The 24236-nt window shown below is 42.0% G+C and overlaps 2 long non-coding RNA genes across 3 annotated transcripts in view; one reads left to right on the plus strand and one right to left on the minus strand.

The window, feature by feature from the left end:
* LOC115333712 overlaps positions 1-24236 on the minus strand; it is an 88596-nt gene that overhangs the window by 2030 nt on the left and 62330 nt on the right. Inside the window, exons 6-7 of one of the 2 annotated variants that reach the window (XR_003920902.1) lie at positions 5046-6479; positions 148-3936 (exon numbers count right to left, since the gene is read on the minus strand). This is a non-coding gene — a long non-coding RNA (uncharacterized LOC115333712). The remainder of the gene's footprint in view (positions 1-147; positions 3937-5045; positions 6480-24236) is intronic. The other variant, XR_003920903.1, reaches the window with a different exon arrangement.
* Positions 241-4207, plus strand: LOC115333713. Its single transcript, XR_003920904.1, has 3 exons — positions 241-338; positions 3480-3484; positions 3864-4207. It is a non-coding gene; the product is annotated as an uncharacterized LOC115333713 (long non-coding RNA).

Raw genomic sequence — 24236 nt, forward strand, 5'->3', positions numbered from 1 at the left:
CATCCTATGAAATTCCTTAAGAGAAACATAATTTTTGGTTAAGTCTCATGGGACAACCTAAAACACAAGTAAAATGGAGATTCTGGTGGATTAACACTGAGGACATGTTTCTAATTTTACACATTCAGTTTATCAGAAATACGATACCTTTTCTAGCCAATTATTGCTTCATCAGCATACTCAGAAGGTGCCGCGGTGTTGTGGGCAGAATACAGTCATATTCCCCGACACTACATTAATCTTGATATTTGCAGGGTAGCAACATGTACTGTGAAGAGCGGGAGAGCGATGGCTAGGGATGTTCCGCTTTGCATCCTGGCTGGTACTGGACCACCCGCGTTCATCAGGGCATCCAAACGATGGAGAAGAAATGAAGAAATGAAAAGGAAAAAAAAAAAAAAGGAAGGTGTATGAATAAGAAATGTCGTAATTAAGAAGAGCCAAGTTAACTGGAGACTGGTTTAACGAATATGGAATAGTTTTACATCTCAGGAGGGAATAATACTGCTACAACCTCAGACAGGGCCCGAGGCCCCAGTCACGAGGAGTTTATGTGCTTCAGTCCCATCGCAGACAATTGGATTTAAGCACATGTTTAAGTACGTGGCTGAGCAGGGATGGTTTGTGAGATCTCTATAAAAGCACAACCTTCCATTCTCCCAAACCATATGGGTTTGACTTCCCATATGGAGTGACAAAATAAAAATATATTCTAAAAATAGCTCTCAAAAAATGCACTGGCTGAAGGCTGCTTCCTGTGCTACAATTTGATTAGCCTTGTGTTTTATTTCTTCAGCAGAGATTTCAATTTATCTCTGATTTGGAGCATGAAAAGATGCTTTTATAGTTGTAAGCAGAGGAGAAAAAGGCATCCGGGAAGCAAATATAGAGAGCTCTTCTGGCTTTATAGTAGCTGCAGGAACAAGTAAAATGATTTTAGAGCAGCAGAAAACAAAGTGATGCTGGGAGATGATCTATCTTTGCAATCTGTATTTAAGTTCCCTGTCAGCCCCTCCGCGAGTGCAGAACATTACATATTCTGTGCAGCTCCAAAGTAACCTAAAGGAGCCAAAAATTGTCAGTGCAGAAATCCCCTCTGCGGAAGGGATCTCTGCCAGCATGGCTCCCACCCCGCTCGGCGCGGCGGCCGCACGCGGCTCCCTGACAGCTCCTTCTGTCCACCGCGACGAGAGGAGCTGGAGTAGCCGCTCCCTCGGTGTCGCGGCGTTGACGGATGGTATCGAATGCAAACATTCCCATTTGGACTCTGCTGTAAGGTGCCTTCTTAAAAATAGTAAACTTTTTTTTTTTTTTTTTTTTTTAAAGAAAAAAATACTGGAGATTTTAAATTCCTTACGGCTTCAGCTGGGTCAGGGAGCAAACCATCAACCAAGCGCCCAAGGAGCTGCTGGTGGCATCTAAGACCTGAAAACGCAGGCTTTGGAGGAGGGGAAGGAAAGAAGGAAGGACGGACAGAAGGAAGGAAGGAAGATCAGTCTTGGTGGGAGCCTCCTACCATCAATTTCTTACCTGAAGACTCAAGAAGTAAGTCTCACAGCTGGGCTTAACAGGAATTACTTGCGCCCGCCTTGGCGCCGGCGGACAGCTGGGGAACGGCACCACGGCACAAACACATCAGCATCCCTCACCAGCAGCTGGATCCTGACTAGACGAAGGGCTGACGAGCCCCTGCGCTGGCCCTGGGGGTTTTGTGCCCTTGGTTTGAGACTGACACAACAAGGTGTCTCAACAAGATCCTTCCTTTGGGATCTGCTACGAAGCCTTTGCGACTCCAGAAGTTGCCCACGGATGCCTGGGCTTTGCTGCTCCCTGGCTTAGGTTGCTGCCTTAGGCTGAAGACCGGGATCGAACACCCATCCCGCTCCAGTGGCAACAGGAGCACGGGAAGTTGTAATTTATTTTTCTGGGCTATACAGGTCTGCCCAAACCATACCCATCCTTGTCGCTTCTGAGAACCCGAGGTGAGGTAACCGCTCCGGTTAGAGACATACATTTCTCATTAGTTGTGTCTTTAGACAAAATAAGTAAACAAATAGATAGATAGCAGATAGACAAATAACTAAAACCATCGCGTTCAACTTTCCAGGGTGGTGGAGTAAGCCATGTCTTGCTTTTCCAGCATTTCACCTCTCCCACATCGGTGAGTGTGCTTGTTTTTATGCAAATAGTAAGCGTGGATTTCCTGCAGGCCTCTGACACTGCTTTAAAAACACACACTCTGGGACAGCTTTCTGTCCCGTTTCTGCGTTAGTATTTGTTGCCGTGGTTGCAAAAGTGAAATAAAATCCACAAAAACTGCGTTTGTAAGAAAACCGTGCCCCTCTCCTCAGCACACGAGGGGATAGCGAGCACCGGTGGGGGGGTCAGGAGGGGGCAGAGCAGCTCCCGGCTCCTGACCAGCCCAGAAGACATGAAGAATCAGCGAAGGACCAACCCCTCCGCCGGCCGTTTGCACCAGCCGGGTACAAGGAGCGAGAAAAAACAGCCAGACCGATGGCCAGGACCCGGGCTCTGGGCACTGGTCGGGCTCTTGGCACGCGTCTCCGAGCCACAACGCCAGCATCTGCGGCAGCTCGAAATAATGTTCTTTTATTTTTTTTTTTTTCTCTCTCTCTCCAGTTTATTAAAGCTTTAGGAATGACTTTTCCAATCTGAGCAAAAGCTCTAGATTTACCCTTAAAAGAGACTTTTCTAATATCTAAGAAATATTAAAACCCAAAACGGGAAAATAAAAGATATCTAGAGTGGGAAGAAGCTGAGCTGTAAAAGCTTTGGAAGAGAAAGGATTAGAAGGCAGCTTTTCTCTAAAGAATTTATATAGAGAAAAAAACCAACACTTTGGAAACAATTATTTACAAAGTTCAAAGTATTTGGTACCCTTTGCTTTGGTGAGATAAGGGGCAACAAATAACATCCACGGTCACAAGGAGTCAGCCCAATTACTTCTGTCAGCAAAACTAATTTTACAAAAAATATATTTCTTCTAGGAAGAATACTTTTCTTGCTTCAAATTCATTTTTACATTGCTAATAAGTCTCTTAGCTGTAGATTATAAGTGCCTCTTAAACCAGGAACAGGCGGATTGCCCTGAGCGCAGCCAGCAGTCTCTTCTCCGGAAAAACCGTGATTGAAGCCAAGGAGAATTTCGCCTGGGGAGGTTCACTGCAGGTGTTTGGTCCCATGTCTGTAACCTGCACCGTTACAGAAACTGTTAATAATTATTATACACCGCCAATCTTCAGAAACATGATCTAGGACTATTCTGACCTTTTTACCTCGCCTTACATCTAGAAATGAGAGGGCGTTTTCAGGGCTACATGCCCAGAGAGTAGAAAAGAGTCCACCTGCCTGACAGGCTGTATAAGGCCCACGAACCTTAAAAATTTGTTCAAAATGATCCAAAAACTCTCTGAAACATCCTAAGCCTGGCACCCGCTGAGCCAGGTAGACCCTTTAAGGCAATGTAAGTTCAGAAGAATTTAACTTCAGTAAAAAAGCGATGGATGAGAGACGACGATGATCAAAGACAGCCCTCTCCGGCTGGCACCGACGGGTCCCGCTTTCCTGAGCTCCGCAGATGTGGCACTTTTCCCGAGGAGATGCTGAAAGGCACCCGGCCGTGCTCTTGGAGGTGAACAAAAGTAGGAGCTGGATCGAGGCAGGGAGACGAGTAGTGGGTACGGGAGACAAACGGAGAGCTAAAACTTTTTAGTTTTGGAGCGTCACTGGCACAATCTGAAAAAAATTTTACTGTCCCTTCATGGATAAATACAATTATATCAACTGCGCTTGAAGGCGGTGACAAGCCCCAGGCTGCCCTTGGCACCTCACCTGCGCGGTAGGGAAGCGGCTGTGCTTCCCAGCTGGGAACGCACCAGTCCGACCCCAAAAAGCCTGTAGGTGCCCTCTCCTGTGCTGGGAGGGTCGGAAGGAATTAAAAGTTATCTTAGAGCTAAAAAGAATTACAGCTGGTAGCGCCTGTATGGAACAATAAGCTGTTTTCAGGGAGGTTATTGTCAAGTATTGCCTGCTCTGCAGTGCTTTGCATGGAAAAGCATCAGAAACAACATGCCTTGGGAAGCTGCCTGGAAAATAAATGCAGTAGCTTAATTCACCCAGGCAAATGCGTGCTTGGGCAAAGAAAATATTTAGATGGAGAAGAAAGAGGATCAGCTTCTAGCTTTGGATATTCTGGGCACCCCTCTGCTTTGTGCGTAGGCATTTCACTGAAGAACAGAGATTAGAGGTGTCTATGGCCAGTGCGGCCATTATAAGAAAGCATTTGACAAAGTTACAAACGTAAATCCTGCACCCAGAAAAGGGGCTAAATTCTTTAAACCAAGTTATTCCATTTTAGTTCCTCGCTTTCCTCAATTTTTTGTTCCAAGGGCTTTGTGGCAATTCATGTCAAAGAGCTAAGTAAATATTTTCTTGCACTGTGTGGAAGATGATGTCAGGCAATGATGGAAGTGAAATACTGACTTTGTATAACTGTTTGTACCTCAGATAGAATTGACTCATTTTGTGAGATTATGGAAAATGCATTCTGTGATTATATATGCCCCTAGAGGCCTTGTGGAGGTGAGATTATGCATCTCACAATGTTATTTTACCAGGAAAAAAATGGACTAAGTAAATAAAAAATCTGCAGGATGTGACTTCATCATGCACTGCTGACATCTGCTTATATGATTTAAAGGATGTTACTATGAATATCATAGTTGCTAATGTAAATGATGAAGAAATCGTAGGTCAATCATACAATAATAAATATTAGCATAGGTTTCCCAAGGCCAGAAATGGCTGAAATGGTAATTGGAATTATGATTTTACTCTTGAATTATGTGATACTGAAAACACTTTGGTCACTGCTGCTTTCCTGGAACTGCTCCATTAAAGCCAAGCAGATACACTCTCCAATCTATCTTATTCCAAGAAATAATGTCACCTTTTCACAAGGATTCTTTTTCTTTTGTGTAGGCACCAGCCTCAGCCCGTAAGCTGCATTAAGTTAGAGGGGTTACCATGTTAGAGGGGTGCACTCGGCTGCAGGTACGTGGTCCCAATCGCTCTGGGTGCTGGTCTGAGGGTGCAGCACCCCACCTCTGGCACCCGTGCTAGATACCTCGGGGTAAGGTAGAAAAAGAGGAAAAAAAGCCTCGTAACTGCGCTGCGGCCACAAGGCAAGCATCTAACCTTGTCCTCAACCGCGAGCCACTTCCCTCTTAAACGCCAGAATAAAGTGCTCTCAAAACGCATTAATGCAATAGCCGATATATTAAATTTGATGAAAGACTGGTCCAAACAATATGGTTTAAATTGACAAAATACCTGAAACTCATGGCTCTATTTATGACACCGCTGAATTACCCTGGACACACAGAAGGCACAAAAAAAATGCGGCTGCAGCTTTAGCGTAATTCATTTAGGAGTTATCTGGCAACACCTTGTGCAGCAAAAGAATCAGCCCAGCCAGGCTGGTGCTGCAGAGCAAGCGGTTCCTTCCCAAGGGCGAGGAGACTGAAAGTCACTTTAAAGCAGTAAGTGTCATTCTTCACCCGCTGTCCTCAGCTCCCTACATCCCTCCCTGCGAGGAAGGCTGCATGGATTTGTCCCAGAGTGGTCTGAAAGTCAGAAGCTGCTACATGAAAATATTTTAAGCAATAGGAGTTGCTGGGTGATTAGTGTATTACCTGGGGATTCCTGCCAACCGCTGCAGACAGCGGGCTTTGGAAATGCTGCTAAATCATATTTTTACAGGGAAAAAAGAACAACCACAAACATAATCTAATCCTGTAATGCCATCTGAATATTGTCGGGCTGTTTTCCTTTAATGCCTGTAACTCCTTACTGATGGGAAGCTCGTAGCTGAGCAGTCATGTTCTGGCAGGTGTCTAATGCTGAAACACTCCGCGTGAAGAAATCCAGATACGCAACGAGTATTTTAGCGCAGTTACACAGAAGTCTAAAATTAGGTCATAAATTATATAATCTTGCAAGGAAACAACAAATTTAATGACTATGCCAAACCAGAGATAAAAGCTGAGGAAGGAAATAGCATCTTGCTCATTAAATATTAAGGATCAGATCCTTCAAACATTTTCCAGTGATGAACTCTGTGGGAGTTTGGCATCTGTATTTGTGTGTATTCTATAGAATATGCTTATACATCATATACAAGTGCTGAATGTGATTTATGGAGCACACACACATAGTAAGTATATTTATAATGCATAAATATATTCCATCAAGAGCAGAGAAGGTGATTAGTGACAGTTTCCTAAGAGGTTTAATCAGATAGTTTGATGGCTTATTTCCAGTGTTGCTCCAAAAGCGTTTTTCATTACAGGGCACTGAGAAAGAGCAGGTAGAGGCATCTCTTTTTCACACTTACAGCGGCAGCAGATATCACAGACTTAGAGATCAGCTCTGTGCATCCTCGGTGGGATTCCAGAACCCTGTAAAAGAAGAAAGATTACCAAGTTATAACAATGGATTTGAAAATTCCCCGCAACCTTTGAATCTCTCCCCTAATGCTGCCGTGCCCTAGCCTTTCTTCTAACCTCACACAAGACAAATCTGATTTGATCTATTTAAAATAATGCAGGGGCGAGGGTTTGTGCATATTCCCTTAAAAGTTTTAAGCGATTCCCCTGGGCCCGATGGCTGGTGCTGATGTCCTGAGTATGTTAATGAGAGGGAAGGAGAATCTCTGATGGAATAAGGCAGATAGCGCTCCCGTCCTTGCTGTCGTCAAAGCCTCTCTGATAACCATGTCCGTTTTCTCAAAGATTTGAGTCATTTGTGGATTGACTATATAATCCTTGTGCTGAAGCCTGGGAAAACTGCTGTTGATGCCCTTGGCAAATTCTTATCCTAAAAAAGCATGAAAAAGAGTACCAAGTAATTTCAATTCCATAAAATACATTAAATGCAGCACACAGGTATGTAAATGGGAAACTCCATAACTGTAATTTGCCCATTTAGAGCCTGATCCAAAGGCTATAAAAGTTAATTTGAAATCTTTTCATTGATTTTAATGGCCTTTAGATCGGGCCCATATTATTCACTGCCTATCGTGTTTGTTTCAGTGCAATAGTGTATTTATCTAAAATGTGAATTATGTGGATTATAACACATACAGATCCACTGCTTATTGTCCAAAGGCAAAGCTTGTGAAATTTATTGACTTTAGTGACACACGTAAAATCTAAAAATCAAAAAGAGGTCACAAATAATGATTACACTTTTTAAAAGTGAGATAAAAAATGAGGAGGCCTTCTTTTCATTATATACTAATACAATCTAAACGTATTTTAAGCATCATGAAATCCAAATGGAATTTCTCACAATTCCTCGTTTCTCACTGCAGCAGTTCAACAAAAAATTACATGTAAATGATTCAAAACCTCTTGAAGAAACAGCATTTTCTTCTAATTTGAGGAGAAGAAAAAAAAAAATGTTTCAACCCAAGCTCAGCAAGGGATAACAGTATTACAGTCGCTGCACGGAGAATTTAGCCACTCATAATTCTAAATCCTTCTCAAACGCTTTATTGCTATAAGGTGGCTAATACCAGCCTCTACACAACAGGGCTCCAGTAGCATTAACCATGAGAGATAGGCTTCCAGAAAGAAACTATAGCGAAGTAATTGTAAATCTCTAATGATGCATAAAACCAAGCTGAATTGGTCCTGAATTCTCAGCATAAAAGAAATGAACCATCAGAAGAACCAATTCTGGTGGCAGTATAACATACCCCAGTGTGGAAACTGTTTATGGTGTTTGCTGCAGTGGAAATATTCCTACTAATATGCAAGCAATATGAATTCATTACAAATGCCCGAATGCTGCAACTTCTCATGATACCATGTGTGACATTAAAAACAAATCATTAGCCAAAAAGAAAACCTCATCTGTACCAAAACAATTCGTCGTCTTTCTCGGTCTTAGCCAGTTTTCCGTATGAGGAATTCGGTGGGTTCTGCATGTTTTTCAACCCATCTTGCAAGAATTTCGGGACGGTTTTGTGCACCATGGCGGGTACAGCCTCACCGGGCTGGGCTGCGTCGGAGCTGCGCCCCACCAAGACTGCAGGTCCCCAGGTGCTCGGCTGAACCCGGACTGACTACTTGGGCAGGAGACCAGCCTGAAGCCTTGTCCCTCTGCCCGGCTTTGCTCAAGAGGAGAGCTGTGCTGGCACCTCCAGCAGCGGCCTTCAAGGGTACAGAGCCATGGCCATATCTCGATGGGACAGGGCGATCCCTCCTGGTGTGCCAACACAAACCCCAAGCCTCCCATTTTCTTAGAAAGTTGAGTCAATTCCTGCTGGATAAGCATCCAATAATATATTTAAATCCATAATTAATGATACCATTTAATTAATTAATGATGCAATCCACAAACTCTAACAATGAACCCAGCTCATTCCAGAAACCTCAATGCACAAACCTGGACCTTCACCCATTAATCCATCACTGTCCAGAGGCAACTTGCTCCAGAAGCAGATCAGATCGATTATCTGAGAGGCCAGAAATCACTTACTCACGCACAAACGAGGCACGGCACACGCAGAGGTTATGCACGTTTCCCCATGCAGCCTTACCCAGGAGCTTCCGCGTGGCCACAAACACGATTTCTTTTGAGATGAGAAGCCAGTCTTACTTTTGCGTCTAGAAGATCTCTGGCTTTTTTTTTTTGACACTGCCAAGAGGTATTGCATGGGATGATGCTTTTCTAGCACCAGGGCATCTGTCCACTGAGAACTAGATTGACAAGGCTGAAACGGTTGGGTTTGTTTGTTTTATCATTTCACAACTCTAAGAGCCAGACATCTGAAAGCTCGGATACATCATTGCACAGTGTCAAAATCGGCGAAGGCACAGATTTGAAATCTGCATACATGGGCAAAAATAGGCCGTATCTGAAATTAATTAAAATTTCTACGCACTACCTAGAGAACAATATTTATCCATAATAAGCATGCTTCAATGTATATCACATTTAGTGCATGTTTTTTTAGTGAAGCTGCAGTTTTCAAGTCTTGTAGGTAGGACTCTAAGGCTTAGCAATGACTTTTCATTTTATAAAAGCATTTTAAAGAATTCTCTTATAAAAAACCAAGAAGCAAATGTCACTGATTTAAAGTCAAACTAAAATGAAATTAAATGCAAGTGACCCACTGGGGCTTTCTATGCTTGCAGTTGCAACTGTCTGTACCACATACTACATGTGCAGTATTAAACATACCAAAACTACGTATAGGTGTTACAGCCTTATCTATAATCCCCGTGGAAATTATGGGAAGAAAAGGTAAACAATTTTGTGAGGGTTTTAAAAAAAAAAAAAAGCAAGCATTGATCTGACACTGTTCCTACTGTGGTTAATGAAATTTTTAACACTGACAGCAGTAGAAAAATGTTAGGATAAGGATAAAAGGTGAAGAAATGAAGTTTCCCTATTAAATATCCCCCTTGTACATATATATAACAATAAAGGAATGGAAAAACTGATGAAAGAGGGGGAAACTGCTGCAGGCATGAGAGATGCTCATTCACACTGTTACAAACTTTATTCACGTTGGCGAGGTTCTGGCACCGTGAACATCTTTTTTATTTACTTGTGAGTGAGGGGTCTTACCCTGTAAGCAATTTTTATGGCTGTTCATTTTGGAAAAAAGTCCAGACTACCCGACCCACTGCCCTGAGGATGTCACAGCAGTAAGCACTATCCAGGATACTCCATCTGACACCTCTATATTCAAAGGTACCTCCATTTTTTCCAATCAAATCAGAACAACTTTAATTAAATTTAAACAAGAAGCTAAAGTGAGATGAATGGTTTATAGGTGCTTCATGCTTCCCTACATTGATTAATAGATAAAGAATTCATACCTCCACCAAATTAGTTGACAAACCCTGCTGCAATTTATCCCTTGTACATGACGATCTGTAAGCACAGTGCACTCTAGTTGGGACTGAGCTCCAGCTCCCTCTAAATATATTTTGTGCTGGTTGGCTGCACCCACCAGGTATCTACATTCCACAAATCTTGTCTTCGTATTCAAAGTTTCTCAATATGGTTTTCATTTTAAATTAAAGTATCAGTGGTTATTCTTGGATAGAATGCCATTATTTGTGAATCGGGTTTGCAATGCGGGCAGTTGCATTGGACTGTGCTGTTTCTTGGTGCCCAAAGAACCGCCCTGTTGAGTTTTATTTTTCCTTTTGTTTTCCCTGATGTCCTGCATGTTACTGTGCTCTGTAAGTGAGCAGCAAATGCAATTTTCTTTCACATAAGGAAGAAATTTTGCTAGAGCCGTGCATTTGCCACTTCAAAATCAGGCTCTTTAACCCCAAAGCTGATCCGGAAGATGCTTGTCGACTTCTAAAGCAGAGCGTTACAAGAAGGCGGCACGCTGGGGGCTGTGCTGGGGACTGCCTGTCTGCCCCGGCCGGCGGCGAGCCCCGACCACCATGGACCAGGCTGGAGCCATCCAGAGGTGGACTCCAACTTTTGGAAATGGCACTGACTGAGCTCATTTCTAAGGAGTTTACTTTTAAGAATAACGCAGTTCAGGTTAGGGTATGAGCCAGCAGCTGGCAAGAGATGTATACGGGACTTAATCTCATTCATTGATTACTTTCCAGTTCAAATTTTGCAAGGGGCATCCAGCCCTTGAGATGGATATCCCTGTGTCGGAAAACCGGAAATCAATAAATCTATTCAGAAAAAACTAATTTCATTTTGCTTCTTAACCAGAAATTGAGATACACGCATTTCTCCCTTCCCAGTCCTCCCTGACTTAAATATATCCTGTGTTATATAAGTAATTGTTTTGAACCCACTCTAGGACACAGTCAGAGACATGACTCCAATAACACATTATCAGTAAAACAAAGCAAAACAGTTTCATGTCCCTGCTGGGTTTGTATATACACTCTTAAGTGAGCAGATTCTCTCATTATTCACCCTGATCTGGTCATTGTATGCTTAGCCACAGCTGTCACAACAGGTGCCCGAGTGTCCTCCCCCTTCATGGCACTGCGTTTTCTCCCTAGAGTTTGTCGTCAAATTCCTCTGCTGCCTTTCTCTGGTTGCTTTGCTGGTCCCTCTCCGGCTCTTCCCAGATTCAACTTCATAATTACTTCTGAAGTCATCCAGGGCTGGCTGATTCTGGATATGACAACCCTTCACCTTAAGCACCAGGTCTTCTTTACAAGGTGATGTTCTTCACCCCATCACATGAAACCAGTTTATCCATCAACTTTGGCCATGCTTTTCTTGCCTGGACCCTTCTCCATCTTTCTTGATATCTCCAGCGACCACTTCTCCTAACTGCAATGCAGAACAGTGGGTTGCAGAATATTCTTTGGGACGATGCAGCATTTAGAGGTTGATTCCTCCACTAGAACAGATAATCTCCTCCTATGCCAAATGACAGCAGGAGTATCCAGTGAGTTGAGGATTTCCAGATGGGGTCTTGCCCAACATTATATTTAATGTGAAAATTCTTTGAAATTAACATTTATGCCCCAAATGGGGTCCTGTCCAACATTATATTTAACATGAAAATTCTTTGAAATTAACATTTATGCCCCGAGATATCATTTCTTCATTTTTGTTTCTCTCTGACATCCTTCAACAATGGTTTGGGGTTCCCAAAATTGAGTGCAGAACTGCTCCTCTCCCGTTCCACTCCTCTCGCTGCAGATTTATGTACTGCATTTTCCCACTGAGCTTAGCACTCATTGGGGATCTTTTACTGCTGAAAATCCTGTGAGTTCTTAAATTATCAGCACTGTGCTACTGTGCACTAACAAAGTTTATCTGATACAACAGCATATCAAACATTTTTAGTTCTGTAACAAATGTTTTCTTAGCTGGAAGCAAGTCTCCTCTGATATTAAAGTACCTCCAAATAAAGAGACAATTTTATATGATTTTTTTGCTATTGTCTTCAAGGAATATAGTGTAGGTTGAGGGCAAAATATACACAACTCAACCTCTTTTATGTTTTGTAGACATCAGAATTTAGGGCCTGATTTCCAAAGTGCTATAATCCATCAGTCCTGCTGAATTGCAAAGGCTGGTGAGGGAGAAACTAGACTGAGCGCCAGCTATGTAACCTATATCAATCCCCTGAAGCACTGAAAAGATTGGGCCAAAACATTAAGGCAAAAGCTTTCTATAATTTTACTTCAATAAAATTACAAAGGAGCGAGGAAAATACCCAGCTTTTGATTCACAGAACAAATAGATTCCGTACAGTACTAATACCATTTAATTTGTTTTCTCCCTAAAAACCCATAGTCAGGGGTTAAGACATGCATTTCTACCTCAGGTTTCATCTATTTGGGATTGAAATCTTTTTTCTTAACTTACCCTTACAGCACTGCCTTCCCTGTCCTACAGCACAGTATAACATCCCTACAGCAATTACAACTGCTTGCAGTTGAGAACAAAGTCTTACAAAAATCTTTAATGCATTGCCACTATTTTTAATGCAATTTATTAGCTGACAACCAAAAGTAGAGGCAGTGTCATGTATTCATCCAGATTTCTGTTGGTCAACTACACTTTAAAGAATTCATCCTCTCTATTGTTACACTTTACAGCTCTTTGGACATATTAATTAGCATGTTGAGCTAAATTGACTTAAATTCTTGCTGCCTTAAAACTGGATAGAAAATTCATTCCTCTCTTTCTTATTCTCCCTCTTTTCCCAGACTGCTTTAAAAATAAAGTAATTATTGCTGGTGCGTGTGGCTTGACCCTTCCCAGGGTGCAAATCTCCCAGGCTTGCATTTCATCACTTGCTAAACTAGAATGGGAGCAGCTCATCTGCTCTGCTATGGTGCAAGTCTGTCTGAATGCAGGTATACATACTGATCTTCAAGAAAACATAAATCTACAGGAGGTGCAAGGAAATTAGTAGAAGTGAACAGTGATTTGGGGGGGCGGAACAAACCCGAACTGAAAGCCAGCGTACTGCAAATCCAGCATTGCAAAGAATGTCAAGGAAAGGAGCTTAGCCGTAGCTTTTTTTTTTTTTTTAACCTCGTTCTAATTGCTTTAATATATGGCTTTACTTAACTTAATTTCACCAAAAAAAATTGGCCAAACTAAAAGAAAACTCGATTGCTGCTTGCTGAGCTGCAGCTGATTGGCAGGCATCACTTCTCCAAAGGTAACGGGGCACAATCACTCCCATGGGGCAGAAAGCAGGAGCTCCGAACCGACTCTCAGTTTTTACGTGGCATTTCTATAGCTGTAAAAGCTCCATGCTCTATATTATTAACCTCTTTCTATTCAAGGATCCAGAAAAGGTGGCTGTGTCAGCTACCCAACCTGTAGTTCAAGACCTTTATGGGTGAGGCGACATTTTAGAGCGTAATAACTGCACAAAATCCTTATCAAAGATTGTCAGAGAGTTGGAATTACCAGTGGTTATCAGTCAATAATTGTTAGAGTAACTGATGGGTAAGCGGTAACCCTTCACATGCAATTCTTCTGTGGGAATGAGAAAAGCAGCTGGAAGGAATTCATAACAAGAACCTCGCAGAGCTCAGAGAAATGTGATGTATAAACAGATTATTATTTCCTGTGGATATTGATGATAAATGAACTGGATTTGGTATGTCTGGGAAATATCACCACACTCTAAGCCATCTGAACTCCCTGTGGCTCAAGGTAAAAACCTCTCCTGTAACTCACGAGAACTCAGCATAAAGCAAGCACTAAATATCTGGGTCACTAGAAATACAAAAGTTGAACATTCCTCTTGCGCACTTTTCATTTAATTAATCTTTCCTGCGGGTTTTCAGTGTAATGAGTCATTGATTATTGCAAGGAATGGTTTATAGGGTAAATTAATTCATATAAGAGAAACAGTAAGAAGTGCTAAGTAGCCGGATAAATAAATAAAATGCAAACTGTGTTGGTCATCTGGTTGCAATTCAGCCCCAGGGGACTCCCATTTCTGTAAATCAGCTACTCAGTGAATGCTACTACTACTTGTGCTCCTCTTTCCCCATCTTTACCTATAGCTACAGCTTTTATAAAATATGAAAAATCCCAATAGGAAAAGCAAAAATAACCAAAACTCTGTTCCTCTGTCAGAAATTAGATAACCTGTAACAAGACAATAGCTAATTACATGAGAAAATATATGCAAAAAATGCCTTTTCCATTTAATTTAGAAAAAAGGCTATTTGGTGCATGGTCACCCAGTTCAGTGTAATAAACAGCATTTCTAAAAAGAAAACAAAGCAGCAAGAGTAGAATACTTATGTTTATGGTTAAAAAGAGAAAAGGCTGATGTTTAGAGAAGCTGTTTGGATCTGTGAAATAAATCTTAAAATACTTTTAAGGGCATGGGCCAGGTCTAAAGATATTACCTGACTTTTCACAGTGCTTCCAATAAGATTAAATGCTGATGAAAAAAACATTGAAACAAGAAACACGCTCAATGCAAAGATGAAAAAGGACCCACCTTCCTCCTTGGCACATCTCTGGTTCTTCTTTAGCTTAAGTCATATCAGGTAGATATCAGTATATTTATACAGAACGTGGTTTACCAAGTCAGTCAGCAAAGAGTAAGTTTGCAGCTGGCCTTCAAGAATTACCCACAGGGGAAAACTACACTAAAGAAACAATATAATTCCTCATGACCTTACCTTGAGACTCGTCACACTGCGAACTAGCTTGGATCGCAAAAGATTTTGCACCACTACAAATATTTAGGAGATGGCGGGGTTATAGCTTATGAAGATCCCGAACTCCCTGCAGTGTTAAGCTGTATAAATCCAGAGTAAATGTTGCCTCGTATTTTGACTGTACATGGAGCTACAGCATACTTGCATATCTTAGCTCCTTTGATGGTTTTCCACATTGAGAAGGGCTCCCATCACACCGTGAGGATATTTATTTGCGTTGGTCTCATTTTATCTCTGCGAGACATGCCCTTTTCTGTCCACAGCCTTGGAAACTGAATTTTAGATGTTTGCCAGAAACATGCCATGAACATCCAAGCAAGGAAAGGTAACAACCACCTCAGTTTGCAAATATATATTTCTTCCATTCATACCGCAGAGAAAAAGAAAAAAAATAATACCTTTATGCAGGAAACTGTTCATGGAAATCACACTCTAGGCAGGGAGAAATGCTAAATTCAAGAAATAAATTAGTCATTTAGAATATGCACTCAGATCCAGCCCAAAATGTGCTGTTAACTCATTTTATGCTGCAAACCTCTAGGGGCAAGAGCCACATCTTCCCCTACAGGACTTGTACAGTCAAATTAAAGCACATTAATGGTACTCGCCAAGCACTAGCGTTATAAGGTGGCCTTACCGAGCACACTCTGAGCCCGTGGCACTGATGGTCTTGGATAGAATAACTTCCATTTGTGCGAGATCTTTCTTACAGGAATGAACAGTTATCAGGCTAAAGCTGAATTAGAAACCCCAATTTGAAATACAGTGTTTAAAAAGTAGCAAGGAGCCCTTTCCCTCCCTGGAGATCACTGGTTTCCCAAACAAACGGATGGATTATAACAAGCCATTGTGCATTATTTTCTGTTTGTCAATGACCTAGTTCCCATGCTGTCTGTGATACTGAAATGGGAAACTAAAGCTTGGGGGTAGATCTTCAGCTGGAGTAATTCAGCCCTGCTCGCCGTGTCAGTGCACAGCAGGCAGAGAGCATCTCCCACTCAACGCACAAAACTCAGAAAGTTTCGTTTCTTGGCTTGAATAAAATGAGAAAGATGCCTTTCCAACATCAACAAACAGGTGAGTACGAACATGTTTACAAACCTGAATTTTAGGGTGACTTCAATGACTGAAATTTGCTTGTTTGACAACTCACAAAGTTGGGGTGCACTTCTGAGATGAATGCATAGATTTTAATTTTTGACCTGAAACTGATTACATGATGAAGTGCAAATGGCTGTTGACATAGGACTTTTTTCCAGGTTTGTTTGATTATTACAATTAATATAAGAATGCGTGAGAATATTCACAGAAAGAGCTGCATTCTGCCTTATTATTATCTTCGCAAAATATTTTTTATTTTCTTAAAATTGCTTATGTTGCATGCTGATGATCCTTTGAATGCCTTACAAATAATGCATTTATACAGCATTTAAATCATACATTATAATTTATAGGTTAGTTATTTTATTTTGGTGTCAATCAAAATCAGAAGCTGTATGAAAGAGCTTAGATTAGGAGAAAGAGATTTTTCATGGTAAGCTTTAATAAAATAATGATGATATTATAAGAGCTATCACAGAAAAACCTGCCATCCAATAATAAGCTCATTCCTGTTTATTTGAATGTTCCACCTTGTGCTTGTTTGTAAAAAGTTAATAATTACAGCAAAGTTAAACTTATGTAAATAGGTGAGTCTGCACTGGATAAAACCTGCAACGCTGAGCTGTAGCTCTACCTAATGAGTGAAGAGAGGACATTGAGATGTCAGCCTTTTTTATTACAGCATACAACATCCCTCTGAAGACGTATTTGACGTTTTGCCCAAAGTAACTCCTGTAAGATCAGCAGGGTGAAGATGACCGCCCAAGCCCCGTCCCAGCATGGGGATGGTTTTGAACCACCTACCTTTGTAGACGCTTCAGTACTGGTATTGCTGGGTCAGCAGAGGCAACGGCACACACGGCAGCTGAGCGGGAAGGCGGAAAATCACCGTAAAGTAATTTCCTCCTAGGGCTGTCTTGCCCTTACGCCTCCAGGCGGGAAGCTCCAGTGGCTTCCAGTGGTCCCCAGAGCACACCCATTAGATGGTGGTGGTCCTGCTAGGCAGCCACCTGCTCTCTTGTCATCCACAACCTAAAATACATTCAAAACTTTTTTAATTAAACATTTTTATTTACATTTCCTTTCCTGTGTTTGTCACCGAGATCTTACCAGACCCCACAGGGTGAGAAATGAGCTGCTGTCAAGCAGCTACGTTGTCCCCATATCAAAGTTATTCTTGAGGAACCAACTCTCCCAACACCGTGAACCCACATGCTCCGACCCCAGGGGAGCACGGTCATCCAGACCGCCCCTCTCGAAAGCCTCCCAGTAGAGACTGGAACAAAGCACAAGTCGTTGGCTCCTGGACACCACACAAACACAACGGCTACTCTCCGCTCGCTGCCCGTGCCACAGTGGTTAAACGCGAACACTACTCACTGCCTCCCTCCTACACGGCAGACCTCCGGCAGCTGTTGATAAATGCGGTTTCGGGATGGGCTGCGTTAGATCACGGACATTTGTACTTGTAAAGCTGCCGCGACCCAACTACCCACGACCATATGGCCCGGCGGGAGCACCGCTGGTTACACGTGCAGGTGACCCTTCGGTCAGGTTTGGCAGCAGCACTACCCAGCGGCTCTCCACGCTGCGTAGAGTCCCCGCCATAAATCACGCGCTACCGCGCATCTCTTCGGCAACCTGGAGGCCGTCCAGCTGGACCACGGGCGCGGATCTCCACCTCTTGGCATCGGTAGCAATGCAGTTTGGGCGGCACAGGGTGCTAAATGCTCTCCGTGGTAAAGGGGTGCTCTCACAGCAATGCAGGGCACCAGCTCAAATCATCTCAAGACCTAAACGAGCCCTGGTCTTTCCACCACCCTTAGGGGAAGCGTAGGGGAACGAGTCGACCTCGTCTGACATCAGCCTTTCTGCGTAGAGAAACCCAGGTGCTTGGAAAGTAAACTTTCCTCTTACAAAGAAGACAACTCCTCTCACACCCGACTCTTCCAGCATTTTTGCTGCCCAGAGCAAGTTGTTGTTGCTTTTCTGCAGAAAGGAGCAGCTTAGTCTATATGATTTAGAAATATCATTTGCCTTCTTCCCCACAGATGGCAAACTCTTCGGTTTCTGCCACCACTAAACATACAAATAAATCATCAAGATATGATCTGCTAACATATTCAAAATGATGTTTGGCCTGAATTTTTTTTTTTTTTTTTTTAGCTTCAAACATCAATTTCATTTCGTAATGAATACATGCTTCATCTCATAACATTTCATTTTTCATACATTTAGCAAAATTGCTTAACTGATACATTTTTTTTCTAAAACAGCTTTATTTCTACCCTAAAAGCATGCAAATCAAAGACTGGCACACTTACATAATGTGCAGAATTCCCTACTGTTGGTTCCATCGCTAAACTATAAAATATTCATAGTCTCGACATTTTTTTACAAAATGAATTTGGTATCCCGACTTTTTTATGAAAATCACATTAAGATGCAGGGACAAAATTTTACAGGCCTCTCCGTGCAGCTGTTTCCATTTTTATTTGCTCCCCTCTCCGAAGGACAGCCTCCCCAGCACCCACCCACGCGCTCTGCACGCCGGCAGCCTTATCGGAAACACCGGCGAGGCACATCCAGCCCTCACTTCCTAAGCTTAAATGACCTTTGCAATTCTTGTCTGAGCAGTTGTTAGCTGAAGACAAGACGACTTATTTCTATTCATTCCCCGCATAATCCACCTTATGAATTTACACCTCACCTACCCGCACATTCAAGGACCCAGAAATACAAAATATTTCCTACTGTGTTTTAAACCCACATCCTCCTGGATACAAGATAAGAGCTTAATAGCTTTGACACTGCACTGTTTTCATATTCATGCATAAGTTATGGATACAGCAACAGATCAGCACTTCTTTGTGCTTCTCATTGGCTCTGGTTCGCTGCCTTAAACTGTCTGAGTCAAGGCCACGTTTTAATGCCATAGACGCTCTATTCAAATACCAGTATGACCACATTTTAAAAGCCACCCTGTACCACTTCATTGCCGCAGATGTCCTTTACATCTGGCAAGGGCCGTTTCTCTGCATGTCAACAGTAATTCAGTTTAACAGCTGTCTCTTTTGACAAGCTTAGTGTCAGACTCTAAAATGACAGGGTGACAGTTTTCCTTTTCTTTAACAGAACATAGTGCAAATTAACCATTTGAATGCAGGATCACTGAACGCCTCCTGAATACAGTTTTCAGAGTCAACTGAATAGGATTTAGGAATTGTTGGTATTAACATCCAAAGGTGAAAACCTGTAAGGTCTGACAAGTCAAGGCACTTCTCTGTTTGAGATTCTTACCTGAAATATAAGTGTTCGACACCCAGAAAACCTGACGTTGATTTGAAATAGTTGTTGGATGTAAACAGTGGGAATTTGCAAACTGGTGTGATAAGTACTTTTCCTGTATTGCATAAATACACCGGAGAATTTTCTGTATATTTAAAGGGCTTGTTAATACAGCAGCTAATGGTACCGTCTGTATCAGCTTCCAAATGGCACGCTGCACACACACATTTTCCACAAATGCCAGACGTACAAAAGCACCTCAGCATAATTTCTCTAGGACTAAAACTATGCCTGAGATAATACTGTTCATCTTAATGATTGAAACCTTTAGCACGAAAACCAGCTTATGGACAGTAACAAAGTGCCACTGTGATTTATGAACAACCAGTAAATGCTACAAAGACACCGCTCTAATCTGGTGCAAGAGTGAGCTTTATGAGGCTGGTTGTATTAGGCTCACATAAAAGTGAATTAAAAAAAATATAAACATTACACTAGACATATTTAAACCACTTACTGATGTAAGTTGTACGGTGAGCCACTTCGTTGTGTTAATGTTATACCATGGCTGCCACAACGAGGAGGAAGGATGCCTCCCTGATTTGGTTCTTGTTCCACTGAAACCAATGGCAAGCCTCAAAGTAACTGCAGAGGGACTAGACTCCAGCTCACACAATTTGTGTTATTTTAAAGAACTATGAAAGCCTTTTGGCTGTTCGTTCCTGGGTAAGCAGTTACATTTAAAGCACTACCAAAAAAACTGGGTCGAAAGGATGGTACAGAGAGCATAACGTTTAAATGCCTCTAATAATTGCTTTTGTTCACTTATTTATATGTTGCCATAAGTATCTGTATGTGCTACCTATTGCCATAACATCTGGGCATCTCATAATATTCAGAAAGATTCACACTCAAATGCCTATTACTATCTCTAAAAGGCATGCCCATTGATATGAGCTCAAATAGAGATTTCTCATTTCTCAGTCTCATAATGCAGCCAAGTTCTTCCTCTTTCATTCAGCTCTTTTCAACACATAATTGGTCATGACCTGCAGAAGAATTCACTTACTCTCAACCTCTCTAGAGCCAGGTCTCTCTTATAGTAAAACTTGGGTGCCCCTGCTCTGCAGGAGCTGGGACAGCGATGCTGACGGTGCTGATCTCCCTACTGACTCCTTTCTTACCGACATACCCCGTCTGTTCCTTTCCATAGCCCAGAAATTCATACTTTCATAGCCAGAGGTGAGCCTCTGTAAAGGCAACATATCGCTAGCATTTTATTAATATATCATGAAGCTAAGTCAGCTGCAAACGTGTATTTTTAACGCAACATCAGCCCCACGGGAGTGTGCAGGTTGCTGGGTTTGGAGGGGCAGCTTGCTATTAGTATTGCACACTTACAGCTCAGCTACACAGAGCATATACAACCATTTAAAATACTTAACCTCCCCAAAATCTATCATACGCCTGAAACACTAATAATTCTATAACTTTAGCTAAACAGAGTACTATTCAGCTGTAAATTTTATGGCTACTCTCTCCACCTCTTATGAAGTGTGAAAAGAGGCTTCATATCTGTCAGTCTTTTCTCAGAAATGACTTTCGCTGATTACTTAAACTTTCGTTAAATAAGCTTTCCACAAGCTGTAAAAACAGAACACAGTAGGGAAAAAATTGGCTCTCTTTTAAAAGTGCTGTAAAGTCTCTTTTTGAATGAGTAATTAGAAATGTGTAAACTCTTTTATGGATATGTGAGAAGCATACACAAAAAAATTTGACATTCCATGCAAGTATTTCTGTGTGCTATCAAATTTCATTGTATTTCGCAGAGACCAAAACTATACAGACCCAAAATACACACACATTAGTGGACATGGGTTATTTGCCAAGAAGGAATTTACATACAGTACAAGTAAAACATCCTAATTTAAATCTACGACAATGGATACTCACATTCTTAAAGAGAAATCAGAGTTGTTTGTCTTTCCACTCGTATTTATACAGATTGCAAAGCTGTTGACAGAGCACGATTTGAGCCGGGCCTTTCCAACTGCTTACTGTTATTTTTATTGCCATTGTCAGCTATCTTTTCCGTATTGAGAATCGAGCTTAGATGACGACGTTCTGATTTCCCGAACCCACACACGAACATAAAGAGACGCCGTGCGACCCGGCGGTCAGGCAGGGAGCGGGCAGCGAGGAAACCCCAGTCCCAGTGCTGGCCCTCGTCCCCTTGTGAAAACTCCCCAAACCCCGTAGTTACACCAACGCATGTTTCCATCTTCATTTCTCCCAGCACACACGAAGGTCCATCCCCAAACCAGCCTCTGCCGATGCTCTGTGACCCCCTTGTACCTTCACTGTTTTGGGTCCTTTTCCCTTCCCTTAAAACTCATGTTATTTGTGCTGAAAACTTGTTTTGACTTTGAGCCTTGTGATCAGCTCCACGGCAGGGGGGCAAGTGTCTTCATCTAAAAAGAAGGGAAAGAAACCTGCAGACAAGGGGAGATGGGTGCTGGCCCTGCGTGATCTCCCACCTCCCCGGGAGAGGGGACAGGGCATCTCAGGGACACCGAGATGGAAAACCTCCCCCCTCCAAACTGGTAGGATGTTTGCTTGAAAAGCCGGTGGATGTCACGCTGTGTACCCGTACTGTGCACTATAAATAGTAATGTCTTCTATGCTCCTCTCCATGGAAAAATCTGCAGGAGGGGAAATAGTCTCAAATCTGTGTAGTTTTCAAGCCAAAGAGAGCCAGCCTCATTCTCTCCTCGGTGGGGAAGCCGTAGGTAGGGGGTATGCCCCTCCGACCCCGTGGAATCGGAGGAGACAGAGGAAAAAGCAGGTCCCAGCTCATGAGTCTGGGGGCGAAGGGCTGCCCCCCCCCCCAGCCTGCACCCCGACCTCCCCATCCCCGGCACGTCCCGCAGCTCTTTGCCTTCCCCGCCGTGAGCAAACGCAGCCCCTTTCCGAGGAAGACGACGGTCACTGCGAAGGGTTTCCGTGGCATCGTTAAGCGGGTGGCGTTAACTGCCACACGGCTCCTCGCTCCCCAAAGCATCCCCGTTCGAGGGGTCTGCCGGACGCTGCTCCCCCTCTGAATCCCATAGATTTCCAGCACGGAAACGGTGCCGAGGACTCCCGAGGAGAGCAAAAAGCACCGCACCGCGCTCTCCCTTCTCCCAGTAAAGATATTACCGCCATTATTATTATTTTCTTTTAATCCCCAAGAGAGTGATTCAGACCCCACCTGCAAAGTTCAATAATCCTGTTGATAGCAGAGCAATGCCACCACGCCTGCTCCCCACGACGCTGCTCCGAGCAAGTTCTCTGGCAAAGCGTTCCCAGGCACAATTTAGTGCCAAGTCTGTTATAAAACCAACCACGGTGCGAATGTTTTTGAGTAGAAGAACAAAAGTACGAGAAAAGGAAAAGCTTCACACATCTTTAGTGTGGAGAATGTATTTAGTGCTCCCAGAAGCTATTAGATGGGGTGATACAGGCAATTTATTGTTTTGTCAATACCTTTTATTTTGATTTAATAACTTACAAAACCTCCGGTCTATCTGTAGCGCAGCCTCAACTTTCTTTACACAACCCCACTTAACTTTCAAACACTTTAACTTTCAGGTCAAATCTCTGTCATATTGATAAATGGGTCTATTTAAATTTTTATCACTGAAGAATTCTCTCTGGTATCTTTTTCACTATCAGATTTCATGCACAAAATAACAGGACACTTACTATTTTTTGTTATCCACCACACACACGAAAAAAGAGTCACTACAGAAAGCACAGATGTCGTGGTGAAACGTCTGTAATTTTTCTGCAATAATATCATTCCTGCAGACACTTCATATGGAGAGCGGTACAATATTTTCAAGCGTAATGTGTAAAAACACAGGGCAGAAAAGCCTACTGTAGGATATATACACTAACTGCAGTCTACCCCTGTGCTAACAAGTAAACAAGTCAAAGTATTTTACCCTCATGAGGCATTACTATGCACGACGTAGAGGCCCCGAGTGAAGTTTAATCTTATTTGGCTATCTGACTACTGCTTCATTAAGCAATCTAAGAAAAACTGCTGCAAAGCCAACAAATTTTTAGATATTATTGTAAATAAACACCTGGTTTTCCTGCCAATAATCAGGACCAAAAGTATAATCCTTATAGCCCTAAGTACGCTATATATGTTTAACCTTTACTTTAAAATGGTATTAAATGCTGAACACTGTGGCTACTGTAAAGATAGTAAAAACAGATACTGTAGGAATATAACAGTGTTTAATGACAAGTTACAAAGAGTTCTACTGAAAGAAAAGCAAGAGCAAGAAAGGTTAAATAAACAGAAACCACAGTGCCTCCCATCTTTCTTACATTAACTTTCAATAACTATAAAGTAAAATTTCTGCTATACATGATATGATATCCCAGAGCTGTGCTTTAAATATTTACTTCTAACTATAAACGTATATGAGACCCAAACAAAAACTAATTTGCATTATTAATGATGCAAGAAATATGATGCTTAGTCCCTTAAGATTCGTAATAAAGAAGAAAATGTTAAGAGATTTACTTTCTTTTTCATTTTAAAAGGCAAGTTAAAATGATAAAACTTATTTAATTAACAGAGACTCTATTTATGAATTAGTTGTTTCTGCCAGCAAGAATGTTTAAAAAAAAAAAAAAAAAAAAAACTGCCTGAAATGAGGCTGAGACTACAAAGAGTCCATTTTCAGCTTGGGAGTCTCAAGGGAAAAATCAAAGGGTTTCTTTCTTTCAACAGTTTGGGTGAGATGATATTTTGAGATGTTGACAGCTGCCAAACTGCAGAACCAGTGAAGAACTACCAAACTGAAATCGTTTTTATCTTTTTGAATTTTTCTCACTATTCAGCTCAACTTCCTTTTACAGCTCACAAGTGAAATTTCTACTCTGTTAAAAGGCTTTTCCCCTCCTTCAATGCTCTGTCTACTGCTTTGGGCCAAAAACGGACTCTCTTTCTTCTAAAATTAACCGTAAATAATAGAGAACCATTATTACTACCTTTAGTAGTGTTTCTATTATAGTAATGCATTAACTGCCATCCTTTTCTTCCTTCTTATG

This window comes from Aquila chrysaetos, chromosome 21 (assembly GCF_900496995.4).
Source record: "Aquila chrysaetos chrysaetos chromosome 21, bAquChr1.4, whole genome shotgun sequence".
Lineage (NCBI taxonomy): Eukaryota > Metazoa > Chordata > Aves > Accipitriformes > Accipitridae > Aquila > Aquila chrysaetos.